Source organism: Acomys minous (genome assembly GCF_964271855.1).
Source record: "Acomys minous genome assembly, chromosome: 2".
In the NCBI taxonomy this organism is placed as follows: domain Eukaryota; kingdom Metazoa; phylum Chordata; class Mammalia; order Rodentia; family Muridae; genus Acomys; species Acomys minous.
Window position 1 is genome coordinate 93639686 of NC_140484.1, and position 26141 is coordinate 93665826.

At 38.9% G+C, this 26141-nt stretch overlaps 1 protein-coding gene across 2 annotated transcripts in view; it reads left to right on the forward strand.

The window, feature by feature from the left end:
- LUZP2 (leucine zipper protein 2) overlaps positions 1 to 26141 on the forward strand; it is a 362411-nt gene that overhangs the window by 198739 nt on the left and 137531 nt on the right. The gene's annotated exons all lie outside the window — the stretch shown is intronic.

Here is a 26141-nt window from a genome sequence, read left to right on the forward strand (position 1 = left end):
TCAGCAACCAACAACAGAACTAAATGCCAGTGAACCCTGTTGTAGAGTAAACTCTAATAAATTAAGCAAAAGCCCATTTCAGTTCAACTCTATATACTTGGCTGTAAATCTCCCTAAGGTAACCATTCCCTTTCCTTGCCTCAGTGAACACATTGCTGTGGCGGGGATAGCTATTTCATAATGTGATGAGGTGCTTCAGGTCACTATTCCTAATGGATTCCCATACTGCAGGTACACGAAAAGGTTGTAAGTTCTGCCTCACATATAACCTGAATCCAAGACGTGCTTGGGATATTTTAATAATATTTCCTCACAACATTCTAACTTTATTCCTGGTGACTTGCATCTCTTGGGTTGGCTTTTTTTTTTTTAATTAAATTTATTCATTCTACATCTTGGTCACAGCCGCCCTCCCTCCTTTCCTCCCAGCCCCACCTTTCCACATTTCCCCCTTCTCTGCCTCCCCTTCTTCTCAGAAAGTGGGAGCCCTCCCCCCCCCCCCACTTACAAAGTCACCTTGGCACATCAACTTACATCAAGACTAAACACATCATCTTCCGCTGAGGTCAGACAAGGCATCCCAGGGGGGGGGAAAGTGATCCAAAAGCCGGCAACAAGGTCCATGTCAGATATGAATGACTCTTGCTCCACTTGGTAGAGGACTCACATGAAGGCCAAGCTGCCCATCCGTTACATATGTGTCACGGCCTAAGTCCAGTCGATGCATGTTGGTGCTTCACTCTCTGTAAGCCCCTGTGGGTCCAGGTTAGTTGACACTTTTGGTCTTCTTGAAGAGTTCTTATCCCCCACCAGAACCTTCTATCCAGACCCCACTCCTCCCAAAGATTCTCCTAGCTCTGCCAAATGTTGGGCTGTGGGTCTCAGCATATGTTTTGATCCCTTGCTGGGTGGACCTTCTCAGAGGACAGTTATGCTAGGCTCCCATCCGCAAGCATAGCAGGGTATCATTAACAGTAGCAGGGGTAGGTTTTCTTCTATAGAGTGGGTCTCAGGTTGGGCCAGTCATTGGTTGGACATTCCCTCACTCTCTGCTTCGTCTTTATCCCTGCACATCCTGTATACAGGGTAAATTTTGGATCGCAGGTTTTGTGTGGGCGTTGGTGTCCCCCTCCCACCACTGGAAGTCTTATCTAGCTTGGAGGTGGCCATTTCAGTTTCCACATCCTCCCGCCAGCTGGAAACTTCAGCTAGAGTCCCAGGAGCCTACTCTGTCCAGGTCTCCAGCTCATCTCAGAGATGTCCTTCCCTACCCTCCGTTCCCCTCCCCACACCCTCTCTTCATTGGGATGGCTTTTGATCAGTCTGTTATTATGCATAATTTGCACCTAGCATTGAAAGCATACTGTGAGTCATCCAAATAAATCCCTAGAGCTAATGGGGAAAGTACCAATGACCAAGCAACTTAACACGGCAGAACTGCCTCAGAGATCTGAAGGCAACGTGTCAGAAACAAAAATCAGTGTAGTTCATGCCTGCCTGAAATTTTGGGAAATAATTCTTCCTTATTTCCTCCTAGCATTTGTGGTCTCTTGGCTTTCTATGGCGTTCTTCAACTTGGGGTAATGCCAATCCAGGTCCTGCTTGTGTCCTAACAGGACTCTACTCTTTACATACCATCTCCTCTGTGTATAAAATCAATTCCTTAGATGCAGTACCCACTCTACTCGGTTATGACATTGTTTTGTTATAATTACATGTACAAAAATCTTAGTTCTAAATTAGTTCACATTCTGAGTTTCCTAGTGGGTGTGAATACACGATTGGTAATCTTTAAACCATTCCGTGGGTGTGAATACCCATTTCTTTAAACCATTCCACTTCTTTGGGTATTTTGGTGGCTTGATAATAGGAAGTTTAGCAGATTTTAGTAAGTAAGAATCAGAAATATTATTGAGTGTAAATCTGGGTATCTTTGGAATAAAATAAGGAATGCCAAAAGAATAATGCTTTATTTCTTGTAGGTAAAACTAGTTATTTATTTGTGTGAAAAAAAAAGTGGTTAATTTTGGTGGTTTGTTGTTGGTGGGTGCAATTTCAAGCAAGCAAAGTAGAGAAGAATGCGTTTTTACTCTCTGAATCAAGATTGGAAGCATCCGATGTAAGAGGCTCTTCAGTAAAGGCAATGTGATTGCAATGGCCAAAGTGTAATACACACAAAAATAAATCTGAAAACTGCCTCTATCACAGACAGCCACAGGAAAGAGCTTTCCATTAGATATTTTGACATGCCAGAAATAAGACGAGGTTGTTCACTCTCTCTCTCAGGGCAGTCTACCAGTCTGTCGCAGACACACTTTTATTTCATATTGTGAGCAACTAATGTCACCATGTAAGTCATTACTGAAAATGATGGTAAGATACTCGCATTTGTAGAATCTTAGAATCTCTCAAGTTGGGAGTGCATCTGTGTTCCCAGGCAGATCTGCATGATTTTTTTTCCTTATCTGATGGAGGCTTCTGCCTATGATTCTTCATGGAGAAGTAAACATGAATTCTTGGTTTTGTGTCGTTTGTTAAAGTTACTTTACCTTTCATACAGTTTGAATTGTTGGTACTTTAGAACATGTGAAAACAACACATATGAGACATTTGGAACTTGTTAAGCTCTTAGCAATCATCATGATTATTAGATTTTTTTGAGGCAATTAACTCTTCATTCAGCTGTGCTTTCGCAAATATTGTGAATATTGTGAAATATTTGGCCTCTAGCCTATATTCACAGACATCATCCATATCCTCATGTGTTTCTCTACAAACCAAAGTCCCAGCCATCCAGTTCACATCCCTCCACCATAGAAACAGGGGATGAAGAGAACTTTCTTGGCTTGTTCTAACAGAAATCTCCAAGATTCTAAATTACCAACATTCCTGCAGCAATTGGTATAGCCAAGAAAATGGATAATTTAGTTAGTCATGCCTTATTCACATTTATGCCCTTAGCTTGTGTAGGATTCCTTCACTGAAAACAAATAGATTTCCCTTGGGAAAGGAGGGTTCGTTATAGAAGATACCAGAGTTATAAAAAGAAAATATATCTAGAAAAATATTGACACTTCTGTTACCTCCTGACTCTCTTGTTTTTCCTCCTAACTTTCAAACTCTTTTCCATGATAAACTCCTGAACACAGAGGGAAAATTATAGTTTAATAATTTTTGATCCCAGGTCAAGCAAAGTATACTGAAGCACCGTGTCTTTGTTACCATTGCTTCCTTATCTAGAATTCCTCCTCATTCTAAATATGTTAGCAGTCTGTACTCTTCCTGTTGTATGCTTCTTTCATATATTTGTGATCTACATCAACAGTGGCAGGGAACATCTTCTGACATAATACTAGACAATCACCTCCACCTGTGTCTTGAAAGAAATGAAGAGCTGTTTTCATTCTGATCTTCCAGGTTTCCATACTGTGCATCCTGGAAGCAGTGTCATCATTGCTAATGAGACCATGAAGGTAGCTCTTGTGTCTCAGCTTGTCATGGTTTTACCCTCTTAGTGGAACCTCAGTTAGTCTTTACTCAAACACAAGACTAAATACAGGAGAGTTAAAAGGTCACAAATTATTAGAGCCTTAACAAAGGGGATCTTATGAGAAATTCCATTCCAGAACACCAAACAAGGTAGGAGTGCTTCTTACATGACGGAAGGACAGAGAAGTGAACTCTGTATGTGAAATGATAGAGAAAAATGCTACAAGATTACAAATATACAACTAATACTCAGGACACCGAGAGTGAAACTCAGTGTCCCAAATAGATCATTATTTCAATATCATAAGCAATAATTTGTATTATACATAAATAATAATGAAGCCTTAATCTAAGACAACTTGTAGCCTCATAAAGTTCATGCATAACAGAATGCTTTGCACCTCTCTGTTTGACTCTCTACAGTAATTAGTGTTTCTGGATTGGATTATGTAGCCATTGGATCTACATGGTCATTCTCGTTCTATACTTTTCAGTGAGATGGACACACTGCATAAAATTTACCTATTAATATATCTTAAGTGAATAGTACATTTGTATTAACAATAGAAGCTAATTGTTTTTTAAAACTACAAAAGTGAAGACTAATTTTTCAGCAGTATATCCTTCATGCATTATATCCTTCATGCATTTTCTGGACCACATTAAACATTTGTGTGTGTGTGTGTGTGTGTGTGTGTGTGTGTGTGTGAGAGAGAGAGAGAGAGAGAGAGAGAGAGAGAGAGAGAGCCTGGAGCTGGAGTTACAGGTCATTGTGAGCCACCCACTGGGGTTCTAGAAATGGAATTCAAATTCTCCACAAGTCAGATACATTGCGTATTACTAAACTACATCTCCAAGTCCAGGAGAGAATTTTGCCAACATCAGTGACTTAGTCATTTTATTCTATGAATTTTACTAAGAAATGTAACAGAGTTGGATTTTAAAATCCTGATGATTTCTTAAATCTCACTGTAAAAATTGAATAATCTTTAGACATTTTGTTTGTAGAAACAAGAATATATAACTTGGCTGATATAACTCAGTGTGAATTGCACTGAAATGAATGACCATGGGTATAACAAACAGTTGCCTAGTTGCCTGGATTACTTTAAATGATATTTGAATTTACCCAGAGATTCTCTGAATACTCAAGAAGTGCTTTTGTTTCTTTATACTTTTATAAAATGGCTGTCAACCTTACGTGCCCTGTTCTTAGTACATGTCCGATAAAAGGGAACTGTCTACAGTTATCAATGTCATCAAGCAAGCTATTTTTATAGCTTCGTCATTTGACACATATTTATGGTTCTGACTTTTTAAAATAAATCTATACATTTGGAACACAACATTGGAAATGTTTTTAAATAACTGTTTAAAAATATAAACTCTATGCTCCTTTTTCAAGGTAGTGCACTTGGCTATCAGTACTTGGAAGGGGAAAAAGGCATGGCCTTAGGACTAGGAAAGTAGAGTCTATCTATCTATCTATCTATCTATCTATCTATCTATCTATCTATGACCACAGAATGCATTTCTATTGTTACACAAATTGTCTTAGCCAGTATCCTATTGCTGTTTTTTAAAAAAGCATTTAATTAGGGATTGCTTACAGTTGCAGAGATTTAGTCCCCTGTCCTCTGCCCAGGGAGTATGGCAACATGAAGGAAGATATGGTTCTGGTACTGAAGAAGTGGCTGAAATTATGTCTAGATCCATAGGCAGCAGAAAAAGAAAGCAAGAAAATGGGCCCAGCTTGGGATCTTGAAATCCCAGTTGGTACCGGAGAACAGGCCTGACCATGCTTCTTGTTGGTGAAATGTGGTCTTGGGGACTTTGTTCTGTTTTGTTTTATTTTTATTATATTTATTTTTTTACATATACATTTATATTATTACACATAAATAAAATAAACTGCATACAGCAAGAAGAACTATGCAACAATCAGGAATAACATAAATGTTACATTCATAGCGTTTTGGATATTTGTATTTGGCAGCCCTGAAGAAAACATCTTTTCTATCTTGGTGAGACTAAAATTCTTTTTTTTTTTTTAATTTTATTTTATTGATTTATTCTTATTACATCTCAATGGTTATCCCATCCCTTGTGTCCTCCCATTCCTTCCTCCCTTCCATTTTCCCCTTACTCCCCTCCCCTATGACTGTGATTGAGGGGGACTTTCTCCCCCTTTATATGCTCATAATTCTGAATCAATATCTATTATATCTCATCTCTATCAACTTAAAACATCTATCTTTGGGGCTTTTGATTAGGAAAGAAGCTGAGCGTTTTGAGGAGAGATTTGATGGGCCATATTAGTGGGATCATGGAAGACGATGGTACAGAGAGCAATGGTGACAATGGTAGTCTCAAGGTTGTTTCAGAGGAGAAGAATATTACTAGGTGGTATACAGACCATCTTTGTGATGTTTTGGCTTCTCCCCTTGTCCTAAAGATCTTTTTGAGGCTAAATTGAAGAATTTTGGGTTAATGCCATCAGTAGAGGAGACATCAGTCTGGTACTGACTGTGTCATGTGGCTATTAGTGGTCATTCTTATACAGATCTATGATGAAAAAGAGCAAGCTGAGCAAGGAAAAACACAAAATGTACAACTGAAGGAGAAACGTGAGCACCAGGAATTGTTATGGAACTAAATCCCGTGCTCAAGAGATAAAAAGTTTAAAGAAAAGCCTGATGCTAAATGGAGTACTGCGAATAGTGACTTCCGGGCAAGACCCTACCCATCTAAGCACCTAACTTGTTAAAAGGAATTATAGAAAAGACAAAGGGGATTACACAAAGCTTAAACGGTGAAGAAAAAAATCACAGAAAGCAGGAAGCCAATTAAAATATATTTGAACAGCAGGGCCATGTCCCAGCCCCAGCAAGCAGAAGAACCCGGCAGCCCCAGTCACATGGTTCTGACTTTATAGTAAAAAATACAAGACACTGGTTGTAAAATCTCCCTCCATGACTAACAGGAGCTACTAAGTCGAGGTGAGTGTCAGGGAGGTCCTTGAAGGGAGGCTCAGAGAGGCTATTGTGTAAAGCTGTGAAAGTGAAGCCTGGATTGTGTCGGATACCCCCAAGATGATGGCTATGGCAGAGTCATGAAACACCTGCCAAGGAAAGCTGCTAACAGTGTGGAATCCGTCTACAAGTGAAAAGTGTGTTGCAGTCTATGAAACTGAAAGGAGTTGGAGACCTAAAGCGCATTTTGACCTCAGATATGGAGATGCAGAGTTTGGATTTTTCTCAGGCGTTTTCTTTAAGTCTTACTTTGGTCCAGTATGGGCTCACTATACTCCCTTCTCAAATGGTAATATGCACTCTGTACCATTATATGATCTGCTTTTTTTATTCTGATTTTGCAAGGGGTTACAGTTACCTGCTTTCCTTTATTAGGGTTGCCATGGTCATGGTGTCTCTTCACAGGAACAGAACACTGACTAAGACACAAATTTTGGTTATTTCCTAAGTAGCAGCAGGAAAATCAGTAGGGAGGGAGGGGATCAGCGTAATAACCAGGCTGTTGTTAATGTGAATAATTTCAGTGTTCTCTGGCGATGGGTTCATGATGTTTCCTGGGGGAAGTCTACTCCAATTTACCCCCTTTAGACAGGACAAGGATGGGGCAAAGAAATGATTCTGTTCAAATGCAACTTGTGAAATCTATGATCATATCTATGTTGCTTACATGACTGTAGAGGAGGAATTATTCATAGAAGAATTTGCGACTCAGGCAGACATGTCCTTCAAAAAGTCCAAGGATACGGATTCACAACAGCCAGTACTCCCTGCCCAACGTAGAGAAAGCTCCACTGAGCTTTCCTCTTAGAGAATTGCTTACAGCTTGCATGCTGCACATAAGATCATGGCATAGCACTTTCTGGGTCTTGAAATTTTTATGAGCTCCCTGTGTCTCCTGAGCCTTCTTCTCTTTAGGAGGGAATGGTTCTCTGTAGAACAAGAAGCCACAAAGCAATGACAGATACTAGTGTACTGTTATTAATTGTGAGACTGAACTGAACTGTCAGCAAGCATACCATTTCTTCAAGATAAAACATAAAGATTTTGGTACAATGCCCCATATATTCATTGCAATTCTCCCGAGCCTTAGACACAAACCTATATGTGGAGGAAAATAAGATGAATGAGTCTGCATTCCTTGCCTAGTATGCAGGGGACAGTGAGAGGGAGACTCACAAAGCCGGTAAACTAACATAGTAGTAAAATAACATGTAATAGGGAGGGTCACATGCTTTCTTCCTTGACCACATTTGCTCATGATTTACGATAAATAAAATACCAGAGTGGGCAACACTTGTACTCACCTTCCTTTTTCCTTGTTATTCAGAGTCCAGAACTGCAGTCCATGAATCAGTGTGACACAGTCAGGGAGCCTCTTGTGAGCCCAGTTATCCTACCCTGCTTTGTAAATACTTCCGTTCTTTAAACCCACCCAGATACTGAAATGCTCTTTCTGTTGCCGCATTTTCCTTTCCCTGCTGTCAGAATAGTTTTAATTTGATCATAATTTGGTTTGTTAACAAGGTAATTATAGATTTATGTCAACCTCAGAGAAATTTAAGCATATATTAATATCTAGACCATTTTATCATTGTTAAAATAGGATAAATCTACTCCAATTGGTGTTTCAAAGCAATAGTGAAACTTTATTTTTTTATATTGTGTTTTATAGTTACAATACAAACACACTCACACACACACACTAAACAGAACAAGGTTCTTTAAGTTCCTGGCCTTAGGCACCAAAATTCATTCTCTGTAGGCTCAGTTTTCTTAACAAATGTATTTTATTATGAACTTATTAACCAAGAGTACCTCACTTATAACCCGACTAACCTAACTGATAGGAAAAGGAGATTAGAGAATACAATAACAAAATCATAAGGATATTAGTTCCGAGGAACAATTCTCCTGGCATAATCAGCAGGATTTCTTCTGCTGGAACCTGAAGTAATCAGAACCTGGAACCTCAGCAGGATACCGGAGCCCCGAAACCTTCCCTCGAGCAGTTCTCTCTAGGAGTGTCTCGAAGTGGAGCAATGAACAGCCAAAACTATCCCAAGTCTCCAAAAAGCCCTGCCCCTTGTTTCCGGATCACATACATATTTCCTCCCAGAGTCTGTTCATGGATCTTTTCAGCTAACAACAATCAAGCTCCCGCAAGAGGTGGTTTGCCTTCTAGTGGATTAACATCACCTGTTCTCTCACAAGACCGTTCCCCATCCCACACTTGGGATCATAACAAAAACAGGTTTATCTCTCCTTCAATATTCTATCTCTCTCCCTCCGCCCCCCCCCTGTATGTCTGTATACGTGTGTATGTAGAAGATACTAAAGCCACAGGTTTAAAAAAAGTGAGAAAAAACCTTCCATTTCTCCTACAGTTTCCCAATTTCTATTTTTAGAAAGACCTCCTATTACACCATGCTACGTATTAACCATCTAAAACTGACATTAACACTCTCAATAAGCTATTTTATAGAAATGGCACTTTGTTCATGAAGAATACATTGCATGTATTCTCATGTCACATCAGAGTTACACTTAGTTTGCTGCCTTGTGAAGTAGTACAACATAGCATGGACTTCATGAAAACAGATGCAGAACTTTCGTTATCTGATATCATAAGGTATTTTTAAATGTCATATTCCCCAACTTAGTTTAAAATCTGCCACATTTTTTATATTTTTTCTCTTTGTTCCATTCATAGCTTTAGAATTCTTACCAATTTCCATATTACAAATATTTATAATATCTGGTAAAAAATATTTTTGCTTCAGAACAGAGTCTTTGAGAGTTTCCCTTGTATACTCAAGGCAACAACAATGAATATCAAGGACCCCAATGTCTGTGTGCTTTATGCTTTTAGCCCATTAAAAGTTCTAAAGATCATTCCCCCATCTTTTATAAGCTTCCATTTATTCTGTCTCAAAAAAGGTAAAATCCTGGTGTTTTTCATCTCAAAATAAAAATCGAAGATATTATCCAGAAGAAATAAACCAGATTCTCTGATAGGTTTATCACACAAGCAGAGTCTTTGTCTGAAGCCATAAAACCAAACTCATACTCATTGAGAGAATCTTTCCCTGAAATAGTGATAGTGAATGTTCCCATAGGGAAGGAGGCTTCTTGCACCACATGCTGCTATGCCCAGAAGTGTGCACTCCAGAGAGTTGAGGGTTTTGTATTTATTACGTATTTATAGAGTAATGTGTGTATAAGCATACATACTTTGTATTATATACATACATACATACATACATACATACATACATACATACATACATCAAATCTCTTAAGGTCCCAAGACCTTAGCCCCCCAGATCATGGTACAACAATGAGAAGGAGATAACCACACTGGAAGGCGACAGAGGAGTCAGCATGGGATGCACTAACTCTAGGGTGGTGTTTGCTCATGCAGACAGTGTTACAGCTCAAATGGGATGTGGACGTAGTTCAAGATAACAAAAGCAAAGAGAAGAATAACATAAGGATGCTCATCTAACATGGGAAAATAGAATTCAGTGAAGAGCACTGCTAAACAAACCTCAAATTGAAAGGATGCTGGAAATTTAAAAATCCAATAGGTCAAGTTAAAACCTCAGTGGAAAACCCCCAAAAATAGAATAAATTGTGTGGAAAGCATAATAGCTGAAAGACAAAGTGTGTGTGTGTGCGTGTGTGTGTGTGTGTGTGTGTGTGTGTGTGTGTGTGTGTGCATGCGTGTGCATGTGTGTGTGTGTGTGTGTGTGTGTGTGTGTGTGTGTGTGTGTGTCTTTGCCATTTCACTTGCCATCTCAGTATTGTCTGGGCCTTCTGCTATAAATCTCTGTCTCTATGGTGAACTCCTTGTGGCAACTTCTTCTTCTCTCCTTTTTCACTGGCTGAGACCCCAAGATTAGGACAGAAGTCCTGCCCGTCCTCTCCTCTGGCCAATCATTGGCTCATAAATTTTCTTATTACCCAAACAGAGACAACTGTTTGGAAGAACAGTGTTTATACAACATTGAAACCAAGACTGTGGTTTCTTCCTATAATTGACAATGACCACCTCTGGACTGCAACCAGATCTCGGGGCACAGAAGTCACCATCTGGATACACATGCATACAAACATCCTTCAACACTCCTGTTCCCTTCCTTCCTTCCTCTCTCCCTCCCTTCCTCCCTCTCTTCCTCTCTTCCTTCCATTCATCCTTTCTTCCTTTCTTTGTAAATGTTGCTTTTTTCCTTTAAACTCCTCTCTAAGCTGACTGATTCTATCTGGCTTCTTTCAACTTCTGACTAAATTGCTCTGCTTACAAAAATTGCCTCTGGGCTCTACAAACTGAACTGCGCTGACTACATGAACTGAACACACCTGAATGGAACTAAATGAACTCAACTGCATTCAACTGAAGTGCATCAAACTCCCTGCTCTTTCTCTCTGTCCTGCTCTTAAGTAGCCTTTCCTTTCTGTCTAGTCTCGTGAGAATTGAGTTTATCCTATGTGTGACTTGTTCTGTCAAATCTTTCTCTTGTCTCCCTTATTGGCTCCAAGTAGACATCATTGTTTGGGGTTAAAACTGTGTACTAAGGATGTGTCTGCATTCCAGCCACAGGCATTAAAGATATGTACTAAGGGCATATCTGTATTATTCCCAATCACACAGACCTAGGTCTTTGAATGTGATTCCTTGCCAGAACAGCCATGTTGCTATATTAAAATTCTTTCTTTCCTTCCTTCCTTCCTTTCCTCCCTCCTTCCTTCCTTCCTTCTTTCCTTCTTTCTTTTTTCTCTCTTTTATTCCCTCTTTCCTGTTTCTTTTTCTCTGCTTCCATAAGGGGATTTCACAGCACGGGAAAACTGGACAGACATTGCACACCACCAAATGGCTCTTAAAACACTGGTCCATGAACTTTATTTTTATTTTTATGTTTTTAAATTTATATTATAAAAATTTAAATTTTATATTTTATTAATTTATTCATATTACATCTAAATTGTAATTCCATCCCTTCTATCCTCCCATTCCTCCCTCCCTCCCACTTTCACCCTATTCCCCTCCCCTATGACTGTGACTGAGGGGGACCTCCTCCCCCTGTATATGTTCATAGGGTATCTAGTCTCTTCTTGGTAGCCTGCTATCCTTCCTCTGAGTGCCACCAGGCCTCCCCATCCAGGGGATGTGGTCAAATATGGGGCACCAGAGTTCGTGTGAAAGTCAGACCCCACTCTCCACTCAACTGTGGAGAATGTCCGGTCCATTTGCTAGATCTGGGTAGAAGTTCGAAGTTTACTGCACGTATTGTCCTTAGCTGGTGCCATAGTTTGAGCAGGACCTCTGGGCCCAGATCTCCCCATCATAATGTTCTTCTTGTAGATTTCTAGGACCCTCTGGATCCTTCTATTTCCCCATTCTCCCATGCTTCTCTCACCTAGAGTCCCAATAGAATGTCTTCCTCTCTGTCATGAACTTTATTTTTAATGTGATATTTTTTCATTTGGTGAAATTTACAGCACCATTAAATGAAGCAAAGTCTCTTTCTTCAAAGCAGATGTATACAAATGTAAAGATGTGAGTGAGCACAGCCAGACCTGGGTAGAAAGTTTCATCAAAAGAAAAAAAGTCCTTAAAATCCTACCTATGCCAGTCAACCATTGTATAAGGAGACAGGGGTCCAGAGCTTAAGAGTGGTGACCTTACCTATGAAATGGTGTTATTTTTAAATATCTCTCAAAAATAGTGTACCAATTTAAAAGTACTGTGGCCTAATGTGAGATAAGAGAGAAAATAATTGGTTTGCAGTCCTTGCATTCCCTATGGGAAAATAGCTAAGCCAGATTTTTATGATAGAGAAAATAAAAATCTCAAAGACATTGCAGAAAGGGTGCATCTTCACAGTTAAGCAAAAGCTGCAGGGCAGGCTTTCCAGAGAGGCCTGTGTCTATGTGAGAGCTATTACTTATAAGCTGTCTTATTTTAAACTGGCTCCAAACAATTTTTTCCAATATGAAAATCAACCTTTAGGAAACAGCTAAGTGAACAAACAGAATAAAGATTTTCTGGCTTGGGCAGCTTTACTTTCCTCAGCTTCAAATGTAATATAAGAAAAGGCTTCTGGACCTTGTAGAAGCTTTGAATAAATGAACTAGTGTCTAATAGTATGTCAGAAATAGTCCCCAAGCTACTTTCCTTCTGGAACTGTGGAATGTGTTAGCATTCCTTCTCTTCTCTCTTCTTAACACCTCACCTAAGCCTACTACCTGCAATTCTGAGGACATGCTTCCTCCACCGGCTGCAAGTACATGTCATCTTTCTGCTTAGATGGTGAGTTCCTTGGTATGTGAGGAAAATAAAAATAGTATACCAGTTTTGAAGTAAGGTGGAGAAAATGGACAGGACCAGAAAGGCACCTATGGAATCAGCATTGAGCTTTTAGGTTGTTTCTTGTTTATATGTTCTTTGGGACATTGTCTCACAGTATATCACAAGCTGGCTACACATCCACAGCCTCCTGTCTCAGCTTCCTAATTAACAAGATCACAGGCTATGTCTCCATGCTTGATTTCAGAAGTAGCTTTCTGAGAATGAGGCCATTTTAACCATAACCCAAATATTTTTTAAGTTAATACCCTGTTCCTATTTTAAAAGAAATGAACTACAATTTTGGCATGTATATATTTTTGTGTGTTTGTTTATGATATACATGTATATGTGAGGGTGGGTTAGTGTATGATGTGCGTGTGTGTCTGTCTGTCTGTCTCTGTGTGTGTAGTGTATATATGAATGTGGTGTTTGTATTTATATGTGTGTATAGTGTGCATACATATTGTGTATGTATGTTTGTGTGTATATGTACATGTGGTATGTGTGTGGATGTTTGTGCATTATACGTGTATGTGAAGTATGTGTTTGATATATATGTGTGAGTATGCCTGTGCATGGTGTATATAAGTTATGTATAAATTTGTATATCAGTGTAATATGTGTAGTGTGTACAGGTGTGATGCATTTTTTTGCAGTGTATGGGAAGTTGTATATGGGAAATGCAGTCTATGTGTGAGAGGTGTGTGTGTGTGTGTGTGTGTGTGTGTGTGTGTGTGTGTGTGTGTGAATATGAAGTATGATGCTACTTAGGAAACCACTCTATGAGTGAGTCACATTGATACAAAGTGCAAATGAGACTATGGCATATTTGAAAATATTCAACACATCATCTTGAACTTTCTCCTTATAATTTTACAGAGGGAAAACATGGCTTTCAAGTGGCTGTCTTTTCATGATTCCTCAAGGTCATATGGCAATGCAGACACATGCTTTCCCCACACAAGCATAGAGCTCCAGCATCTGATTGCATGGAAGTTCAGAGGACAGCTGAGTTCACAGACAGCTGTGTCCTGGGATTGGGCAGCATGTCCAGAACAGGAGCCATGCACACAGGTCTTCACGGAAACTGCACTCCCTCTCCCTGAAGCTCAGTGCATGGTGACCCATGCTTCTGAAACACAGCCCACAATGCCCAACTTCCATTACCTTATGGGTGTCAGGCATAGCCAGATCTATAGCTCCAGTTATCCATTTTTTTGAACTTTGGTCCTCAGCTGAGTTTTATGACAATAAACGTCATTCTCCTTAAAGGTAACAAACACTCACATTAAAGTCAGAAATGCAAATCAAAACAAGTCTGAGATTCCACCTTCTATTGTCAGAATGGCTAAGATCAAAAACTCAACTGACAGCTTATGCTGGCAAGGATATGGAGAAAGGGGAATATTCCTCCATTGATGGTGGGAGTGAAAACTTGTACAGTCATTTTGGAAATCAATCTGGTGTTCTCTCAGAAAATTGGGAATAGATGTACCTCAAAACCCAGCTCTACCTCTCCTGGGCATATACCCAAAAGTTGTCCCACCATACAACAAAGACATTTGTTCAACTATGCTCATAATGGCTTTATTTGTAATAGGCAGAAACTGGAAACAACCCAAATGTCCCTGAACCAAAGAATGGATAAAGAAACTGTGCTACATTTACACAATGGAATAGCACTCAGCTATTAAAAACAAGGAAATCTTGATATTTGTAAGCCCATGGGTGGACCTGGAAAAGGTCATCCTGAGTGACTTAAACCAGACCCAGAAAGACATACATGGTATGTACTCACTTATAAGCAGATATTAGCCATACAATACAAGATAACCATACTGCAATCCACATACCTAAAGAAACTAAGTGACAAGAAAACCCTATTGAGGATGCTTAATTCTCATTCAGAAAGGCAAAATAGAACAAATACTGGAAAGTCATCAAAGAGAGAGAACAGGATGGGGGCCTTCCAGAGAAGTCCTCTGAAAAACTCCACCCAAAGGGGACCAATGCAGATGCTGAGACTCAGCCAAACTTTGAGCAGAGCACAGGGAGTATTTTGGAAGAGTAGGGACATAGATGGAGCCAGAGGAGACAGGAGCTCTGCAAGAAGACCAACAAAGCCAACAAATCTTGGATCAGGGGGTCCTGTGGAGACTGATGCATCAACCAAAGAAGACCCAGGCCCGCTGCTCAGATATAGTTGATAGGCAGCTCAGTCTCCAGGTAGATCACTCAGATCTAGGAAGCACTCAGATTCAGGTAGTCCCCTAATTAAGGGGACCAGGGACTGTCTCCAACATGAACTCTGTTGCCTGCTCTTCCACCACTTCCTCTAGGTTAGGTGGCTTTGCCAGGCCACAGAGGAATATGATGCAGGAAATTTTGAAGAAACTTGATAGTCTGGGATCAGTTGGTAAGGGAGGAGGGCGTCTAGGGGACTGGGATGGGGGAAGAGAGAAAGAGGGTGGGACCAGGAGGGGATCAGGATGTAAACAATTTAGTAAATAAAAAAAATAGAGAACAAAAAAATAGCTTGGTGCTTTATTCCACCCACTCGAGTTCCAGTTTGTGTTTATAGGCCTCATTTTACTCTTGAGGATTTGCTTTGTCCTCACTGACCTCTTTTCCTTCCATCTTCAATTTCTCCCTACAGGTCTACTGTGGTTTTAGAACCAATGCCAGAGTCAGAAGTCCTGGTATCCTTGGCTCACTTGCTAGCTTATATTCTGAACATGTGAATTCCTAGAACACTTCAGATCTCCTACGTCATCTGCCCTGATTTTCCCTGCCTAGCAATGGCTTGCACGCAGCTAATAGGACTTCATCCATTGCTCCGTGTATGTGCCTAAATTTGTGTCTGTAGAACTTGTTCAATCTGCATATTACTTATATCTATATTTCAGGGATGACCACTTGGTCTTGCATAACCTGTGTGGTGCTCTTCCCTGGGGAAGACTATTTCTCCCACTCTCAGCATTCTTTAGTTTCCTCTATCTCTTTGTATGGGGTTGAATGGCAAAAAGGGAAAAAGGAAACTATATAATTATATCATAACTCAAAGGTTAAAAAAAACTGAAAAGAGGGCTTGTAGATGTAGCAAATCTGCATCTCATTCCTGAATGCTTTCCAGCCCACACTTACTGTCCTCAAATCCCTAGGTAACTGTTAAAGCAACTTTGTCCTTTCTGCTGTTGATGCAGAACCATGTAGTCATCTCAGAAGGTTCTGTTTATATACATTGCATTCGAATGTTCTAGGAACTCAGATATCTCAACAAAAGTCAGGCAGAGAAACAATGGAAACTAAGATATGAGAACAAGAAGGGTAGAAAGAAATTCAAGCAGACACAGAAACAGAATGCCCACATAAAATAAATGAAGCAAACAGATGGTAGAAAAGGCCATGTACCACTATCGTCTCAGTAACAGAAGACTTATTTTTATTAACAGTGGCTATTGCACCTCATTGGGGTACAGAGAGAATTCTGCAGTTGACATTGGCTTAGTGGATTCAACGTTATAAATTTGTGTCATATATTTTTCATTACATTAGGATGATTCATGGGAGTGTATCTGAAGAAAATTTAAATTTGTACAGGAATAGTCAAAGATTAGCAGGAATTTTTTTCTGTAAATTAAGAAAAAAGGGCGGCTGCCTTAGAAATACCATCTTAAATTTTTTTTCTGGTTTGAGCTCATTGTTTGCTGGTAGACAAACGCATCAACCTTCTGGGCCTTTAAATGTCAGACCATTTGCCAGATGCAATCCCACACAGGGAGCCAATGGTAGATACTCAGCTTCTATTTCTAGTCCCACAAATCAGCCACTTAGCCTCTCTTTACCCTTTAAACATATGCTTAATTTGTTTCTTGGTAAATGCCATGGAAATAATGTTAATATTGGCGAGAAAACATCTGCAACGCACTTAGAATGAGTCACCAAAATGGTAGAATTAGATTCTTCCTATGGGTTTGTATGAATCAGGGGAGAAATAGTCCGTGCTTCTTATTTTTTCCTGCCACGTGGTATCTACATTCAAAGAAATCTATATTAAATATGTTAAGCTTTCGTCAAGATGCACACATTTAAAATATTCATAAGGCCAGTCACGATGGTGTAACCTGAAATCTCAGTACTCCAGAGGCTGAAGCAGGAGAATCTGGAGGGGGAGACCTGGTGGCACTCAGAGGAAGGACAGCAGGTTACCAAGAAGAGACTTGATACCCTATGAACATATACAGGGGGAGGTAATCCCCCTCAGGAACAGTCATAGGGGAGGGGAATAAGGGGGAAATGAGAGGGAGGGAAGAATGGGAGGATACAAGGGATAGGATAACCATTGAGATGTAACAAGAATAAATTAATAAAAAAAAGGAAACAAAAAAGAAAAAAAAACTACCCTGAACTATACGTAAGACTCCAACTCAAAACTCACAATTAAATATACAAAATGGAGATGAAGTTCTTCTTTACTATAAATCTGAGAATATGGCCGTGAGATGACTGAGCAGGAAAAGGCACATTCTGTCAAGGTTGGCAACCTAAATCCAATTCCTGGAACAGACAGAGCAGAAGGAAAGAACTAGCGCTACACACTTATCCTCTCATCTTGACACCTAAGCCATTACATATCAAATGTGAATGATGATAGATAGGTATAGATAGAAAGATAGATAATAAATGGATGGATAAATAGATGATAAATGGATAGATAGATAGATAGATAGATAGATAAATAATAAATGGATGGATAAATAGACAGATGATAAATGGATAGATAGATAGATAGATAGATAGATAGATAATAAATGGATGGATAAATAGACAGATGATAAATGGATAGATAGATAGATAGATAGATAGATAATAAATGGATGGATAAATAGACAGATGATAAATGGATAGATAGATAGATAGATAGATAGATAGATAGATAGATAGATAATAAATGGATGGATAAATAGACAGATGATAAATGAATAGATAGATAGATAGATAGATAGATAGATAATAAATGGATGGATAATTAGACAGATGATAAATGGATAGATAGATAGATAGATAGATAGATAGATAGATAGATAATAAATGGATGGATAAATAGACAGATGATAAATGGATAGATAGATAGATAGATAGATAGATAGATAGATAGATAATAAATGGATGGATAAATAGACAGATGATAAATGGATAGATAGATAGATAGATAGATAGATAGATAATAAATGGATGGATAAATAGACAGATGATAAATGGATAGATAGATAGATAGATAATAAATGGATGGATAAATAGACAGATGATAAATGGATAGATAGATAGATAGATAGATAGATAGATAGATAATAAATGGATGGATAAATAGACAGATGATAAATGGATAGATAGATAGATAGATAGATAGATAGATAGATAGATAGATGATAGACATGCAAACTTAGTATATACACGTACACATTCATACATGCATAGATGATAGATAAGAGATGCATAGATAAATACATAGATGAAATAACTATGAAACAGTCCTGAGAGCATGTCTTCTTGACAATAATTTCCCTGCTTCCTCCCTTATCCTGATAAGGAATTCCATACTATTACATTTGTTCACTGCACGTTTACCACATTAGTGTTCTGCTCTGATTCCACATGCATTCCCTCTGTAAATTCTACTCTTCTTCTGCCTAAGAATTTGGTAGTTACCTTGCCCTGTTTTACTCTTGAGTTAGCCATTTTCCCCCTGAAAAGCTCACAGGTCCTTTCTCATCTCCTATCCTGTATTACCACCTCTGCCACCTCTTTCTTTCCTCTTCTCTATTCTGGCTCCTCCAGGATAGAGCCTTTGCCCAGATGTGCTGAATCACTTGGTGCTCTAATAGGTCTCTGGCTTTTGAAGTGTTGTGATCTGAGACACTCCTGCTTTCTTCCACATCAGAGGCCTCTTGATGTAGTGCTCAAAAGAAAAGGCTATGGATTGCACCCAGGTCCCCGTTCAACTTTTCATGATAAGGGATGATTTTATGAGTTTCTCTGTACTTCAAATTGCCATTTGCAAAGTGGATACATCAGCACTACCTGGAACTGTAGTATGCATAGTAATAACATCTATATGTACCTTACATATTATGCATAGCTGGCATTCTTAGATGTTGTCGTATTTAGGCATTTGAAATCATTCATTGTATAAGTTAAAATTTGCGCTGTAGGTAACCATCTTGACACATAATTGAAATATTTGTTTAGCTATTTTCCATGTCCTCTGGTCAATGAGGACTTATTTCTGCTTGCATGGGTCTTGGCATCAATCCTGGAACACAGGTTGCTTATCAAAAGTTTGCACAGAAGAAAAGGGTGTCCGTTAATTACTAGTCATCATTTACAAAATACCCAAACATCACACAACAGCGAAATATACGACATTGCCAAGCATGCTAGTTTTTACCTACTCTTGACTATGGTCAAGGCTCTAAAGAGGCTAAAGCAGATGAGTGATGATTTTCAGGCCAGACGGAGGTTGGTACTGAAACACTATCTTTAAAAAGTGCCTAGCAACAAAATGTCACCTCTAACCCTGGGGAGTGTAGTTATGGATCTCTGACCTTTCAGGGAAAATGGATTTTTTTTTTGGTGCATGCAAAAATTCTTTCTTTGCATTCCAAAATAAATGTTCTATACATAGTTGTGCTTTCCTTTTTTTTTTTTAATTAATTTATTCTTGTTACATCTCAATGGTTATCCCATCCCTTGTATCCTCCCCTTCTTCCCTCTCTCCCATTTTCCCTTTATTCCCCTCCCCTATGACTGTTCCTGAGGGGGATTTCCTCCCCCTGTATATGCTCATAGGGTATCAGGTCTCTTCTTGGTAACCTGCTGTCCTTCCTCTGAATGCCACCAGGTCTCCCCCTCCAGGGGATATGGTCAAATGTGAGGCACCAGAGTACGTGAGAAAGTCATATCCCACTCTCCACTCAACTGTGGAGACTGATCTGACCATTGGCTAGATCTGGGTAGGGGTTTAAAGTTTATTGCCTGTATTGTCCTTGGCTGGTGCCTTAGTTTGAGTGGGACCCCTGTCTGCTTCTGGGTTAACTCACTCATTATGATCATTTCTAGCTCAATCCATTTGTCCACAAATTTCGGGAATTCCTTATTTTTAATAGCTGAGTAGTATTCCATACCAATGGGCAGAACATTCTCCACAGTTGAGTGGAGAGTGGGGTATGACTTTCACACGTACTCTGGTGCCTCATAATTGACCATGTCCCCTGGAGGGGGAGACCTGGTGGCACTCAGAGGAAGGATAGCAGGTTACCAAGAAGAGACTTGATACCCTATGAGCATATACAGGGGGAGGAGGGCTCCCTCAGTCACAGTCATAGGGGAGGGGAATAAGGAGACAATGGGAGGGAGGGAAGAATGGGAGGATACAAGGGATGGGATAACCATTGAGATATAACAAGAACAAATCAATAAAAAATTAATTTTTAAATTAAAAAAAGAAAAAAATGTTCTATGTATTATGAAATATCAACATATCTATTGTGAAAAGAGGGAGTGCTCTTAACTGAGATCATTTTTACAGAGTTCAAAAATACAAATAGTAGGATACATTGTGCACTAGGACAGATACTGTGGTCCCTGTTCATGTTCGGTAGTTTGTAATGGTGCATCTCTTTATTCTTCCCTTTTCTAATAATGATGTTAGTAGCTTTTAGAATACACATCACTTATATGTCATCAAGTGTATGTTGGCACTACCTTCTATAAACCTCCCCAATCTCCATTTCTTTATATAGGAAGATTCTTCTTACTTAGTTTTAGTGAGACTTAAAAACTATCTTCTATCTTGTGCCTGGTTTTATCTTAGAGAAGTTTTTACTGATTACAGTAAAGTCCTTTTAAGTTTTTAATGATGATTTATACATGTAATATTCTCTTTAGGACCTTCCCTTTTCTACAATACATTGATTAACACCCCTATCTCTAGAATTACAGTCTCTCTTCCTCCTACTTCTCTCCCTTTCCTCCTTTTCTTCTTCTCTTTTTCTCCCTGTTCCTCCTCCTCTTTCTCTTCCCTTTTTTTCTTCTCCCTTTTCCTTCTTATCCTTTCCTTCTCCCTCTTCTTCTTCTTGGTTGACCTTTCAACTTCTCAGTCTCCTTCTGATAGAGCTGTCAAGACAATACTTTATATCCCAGTGAACTGAAGTAGGAAAGAATGCTTTTAAATCCTTTGGGGGCTGGTTAAAGAAAGGTGAAAGTTGGTTAGAGCAAACTTACCTGAGACGGGATGTAAATAAAATGTGTTTTCACTTACAGTATTTTAATTCAAGAAAATATTTTATTTATTAATACTAATTATACACAAATGTATATATGCTATAAAATAGTTCTTAAAACAACCAGAAACAAAACACTATCACAAAAGAGGCATGGCCTATCATGATCAAATTCTTATTGTTTTAACCTGTGTGTTAAAATTACATGTCTAGACTTAGAATTTGCCTTGTCACGGGTGATATTTTTAAATGATTTTCAGACCTTAATTATCTCCCATCTCAGGTCAGTAGTAACTGTCACAGGTGTTATCAATATTTCTACTTTGTAGTTGACAAGTAACACCTGCCCGACATTGCCTCAGCGCCTAATTTGAAGTTCGCATACCTATATTTCTGAGTTTCTCTGTGATTTTTAACACTTTGGGGTTTAGTTGTTTCCAAAACTAAGCCAGCAAGTAAGAATTACTTTTTAATAATATTTTATTTGGTGCAGTGTTTTTCACTTGTAATCCGAGTTTCACTTGTAATCCGAGGCAGGTAGAGGAAAGAATGTCAGGAGTTCAGCGTCATTGTAGGGTTGCTTAGAGAGTTCAAGAACAACCTTGGTTGTTTGATACACACACACACACACACACACACACACACACACACACACACACACACACAAACACACACACACACCACCACCTCCACCAAAACAAAAGAGAATGAATGCATGAATGAATGAATGAATGAATGAACAAGTAAATAGCACAGCCTTAAAGGCATAAACCTGGGGCTACGAAGAGGGTTTCTTGGTTAAGAATACTTCTTACTCTTTGCAAAGGCCTCAAGTTCAGTTCCCAGCACTCATGTCTGGCAGTTCACAAAGACCTGTAACTCCACTTGTAGTCATCAGATATCTTGTTCTGCCCTATACAGTTACCAGCACATTCTTATGCACACACACATATGCATAACTGAAAAATAAACCAAAGTTTTAAAAATGGCATAAACTCCATAATGTGAATAAGAAAAAAGGTATAAAAAAAAACCCTTAAGTAAAATATGCACAGTGGTTATGGAACTTGAAAATGATTTATATGGAGTCAAAATTTCTCTATTTTCTATGTTTATGTAAATTAACTATACCTTGTAGAGAATAGGCCATTCTCTTTAAAAATGACAATTATTATCCACTATTAATACTTTTAAAATAACAATCTTGTATGTAAAGATGCATCACAATATGATAGGCCATGTTGCTCTAGGAGTCAGTAATGTTTTTATGAAGATCTCATTTTCTCCTATATTTAAGAGCTTATTAGGAGTATTATATCACCAATTTCATTTATAGATGTACAAAGGAATGTGATACATATAACTTTAAATTGGGAACCATCTCAGATAGGTGAATTAGTGCAGAGCTAGAATCTTTTTAAAATTTTAATTTATTATAATTTATTCAAATTACAATCACAATTGTCATCCCCTCACTTGTGTCTTTCCATTCCCACTCTCCCTTAACTCTTCCACCCTATTCCCCTCCCATGGACCTCTGACAGAAGGGGCCCTCCTCCCCCACCATATGACCACAGCCTATCAGGTCTCATCCAGATAGCCTGCTTCCCCTTCCTCTGTGTGTTGCTGGCCCTCCCTACCAAGGGGAAGTGATTAACTCAGGGAAACCAGAGTTCATGTCCAAGGCAGTTCCAGCTCTCCCCACAACCATGGACAATGAGCAGTCCATTGCCTAGATCTGAACAAGGCATCTAGGTTTACTGCATGCATTGTCCTTGGTGCAACAGTTTGTGCAGGCTGCCTGGCTTAAGATCTGCCAGCCTTGATGGTCTCCTTGTGGGACTCCTAAACCCTCTGAGTCCTTCCATACCCCCATTCTTCCATACCATTCTCACCTGGAGTTCATCAGCGAGCCCCAGTATCTGTCCCTATCCCCCACTGGGTAGAATTTCTTACAGGACACTTATGTTTGGCTAATATCCACTTACAAGTAAGTGTATACCATGTGTATCTTTCTCAGCCAAGTGGCTGGATAGAAGATCAATTCAGAAAAAAATCAGTAGCCCTCCTGTAGACAAATAATGAACTTGGGCTGAGAAAGAAATTAGGGAAAAAAGCACCCTTCTCAATAGCCACAAATAATATAAAGTATCTTAGTGTAACTCTAACCAAGCAAGTGAAAGGCTTCTGTGTGTGTGTGTGTGTGTGTGTGTGTGTGTGTGTGTTGTGTGTGTGTGTGTGTGTGTGTAGGTATACACATACATACCTTCAAGTCTCTGAATAAAGAAATTGAGGAAGATATCAGAATATGCTCATGGAATGGGAAGATCTACCTAGTAAAAATGGCCATCTTACAAAAAGCAATCAACAGATTGAATGCAATCCCTATCAAAATACCTACACAATTTTTTACAGACCTTGAAAGAGCTATAATTTTAAAATCCAGATTTCAAAATATCTGTCTTCAAAGCACATATTTTTAATAAACAACAAAGACAGTGAATGCAAGCTTTTAAAAAGTGAAGCCAGTTCTCCAGAATTTCTATGGATATTGAAAATGTGCTTTGATGAAGAAAATCATCAGGCATTTCTTAATTCTTCAGCCCAGAGCACAGATACTGTTCTCAAGAAATACAAACATGGCAGATGCAGATGCATGCACGTTCAGAATGAAGTGCAGTAAAAATCAATTGTGGTGTGGGAGTAGCAATGTATCACAATTCCTTTTATTATTAGTATTTCCTCTTATGAGTTTTTGCCTGTCATATGGTGGGCAAAAGGTTCATGTATTCTGGACAAATTCCTCAAATCAATTTTGCAATTATGTGGGCAATGAGATTCATTAGTGTGACTTTTGTCCAAATGCATTACATAAACTCATTGAATTTGAGCTTTAGACAAATGGCGAGTACACACAACAACCTGACCTAATAAAGATATTTAGCTCTGGGAACAGAAAACCTATAATCCCCGTTTTGTGCCAGTAACTTCAACTCCATTGCTCTCAGTACATTAGCTAAACAGAGTTAGCAGGCATGGGAATTTCTTCAAGAAGGCTTTTTCAAAGATGACAAGATTGTCTTGCAGAAGACAATATTAGGATTTTGGTGTGACAAGGACAGATAGTGCATAGGACATAGTGCTTTCCTCTTTATGAAGGTTCAAATATTAAAGAAAAAACTTTTATTTTCTTTTAAAAGAATAATTAAATACATTAGGCAAGATAAAAAAATTCAAGGCGTATGTTGCTTCTATATCAAATATTAGATGGGGTTTTAGCAATTGACAGAATAGTGGAAGCTTAACAGATCATATATCTTCCTGACCATAGTAACCAGCCTTATAGAGGGAGAGATTTTGCTGTGGTGGAGTCCTGAGCACCATGGAATTCTATTCTAAATTAACTGTGATAATGTAGCAGAAGCCAGAGGCCTCCTAGACAGACAGATGAGTCATTGCAATGAACATTTACAAATAAAGATGTGTAGGGGAAAGTGTGTACTATGTGACACACATCAGCTTCTAAGATGAACTTTTTTTCTTCTTTTTAATCTTTTGGTTTTGTTTTTATTTTTCTGTGGATGGATTTTGCAAGGGCAGAGGGCAGATACGAAGGGATGAGAAGATGAGTGGGATGGGATGCATGGTGTGAAATTCACACAGCATCAATAAATAGTTTAAAAACAAAAACACATGTATATTAAATATCTAATAAAAACTGAATCTTCACAGATTCTATTTACTAAAAATACTTGAACCTTGCATAAATTGCATGAAAAAATTAAGTGTTTGGTTTGTTTTTTAACTAAGAAGTAAGTATTATGCAGCCCAGGACAATACAGGCAGTAAACCTTAAACCCCTACCCAGATCTAGCCAATGGACAGAGCATTCTCCACAGTAGAGTGGAGAGTGGGATATTACTTTCTCACATACTCTGGTGCCTCACCTTTGACCATGTCCCCTGGAGGGGGAGACCTGGTGGCACTCAGAGGAAGGACAGCAGGTTACCAAGAAGAGACTTGATACCCTATGAACATATACAGGGGGAGGTAATCCCCCTCAGGAACAGTCATAGGGGAGGGGAATAAGGGGAAAATGGGAGGGAGGGAAGAATGGGAGGATACAAGGGATGGGATAACCATTGAGATGTAACAAGAATAAATTAATAAAGGAAAAAAATTTTTTAAAGTATTATGGTGCTTTTGCTAAATGCAATGATATAAGATGGGTGAGAGACGTTCATTCCATGTTTTCTTATGAATTCCACATCATTTCCACTATCACAGAAATGCCCGCCCTCATCCGAATGCCTGGCCTGACTCTCTGCAATGTATTTTATAGTTCTTGACTCTTAACTACATGTTATGTGGTTACTGCTTATATGATGACTATTTTTCCCACGTATCTGTAAGCTTGCCAACGCAATATAAAAAAGTGTGAAGAAAAAAAAAAAAAAGGACTCAGATGAGAGGTTTTTTTTTTCTGGGAAGAAAGTGAATGGGAGTAAGGCTAAGCAGTAAAAATATGGCTTCCAGCTCGTGTTTAAGGAATGGGATAAAGAGTGGGGTAAAGCATCCCATGAACAGACTTCTGAATGTCCTTCGCTCATTCAAGGGCTTTCTTCTTTCACTGATCTGTTTTAATTTTTAGTGTGTGTGTGTGTGTGTGTGTGTGTGTGTGTGTGATTTTTGTGTGTGTGTGTGTGTGATTTGTGTGTGTGTGTGTGATTTGTGTGTGTGTGTGTGTGTGTATGATTTGTGTGTGTGCGTGAATGTGTGTGTGCATGCATGCCTGTGTGTATGTAATATCATGCACATGACTGTGGTGCCAGGCAATGATAGAAGAAAGTACTAGATGCTCTGGTGCTGGAGTTACAGGAGTCTGTTGACTGCCTCTGGATGCAGAGAATCAATCTTTGGTCCACTGTAAGTTCATATAGCAATGAATGTGAATACAGTTAGAAACTTTCCCTTTTCATTATATTTTAT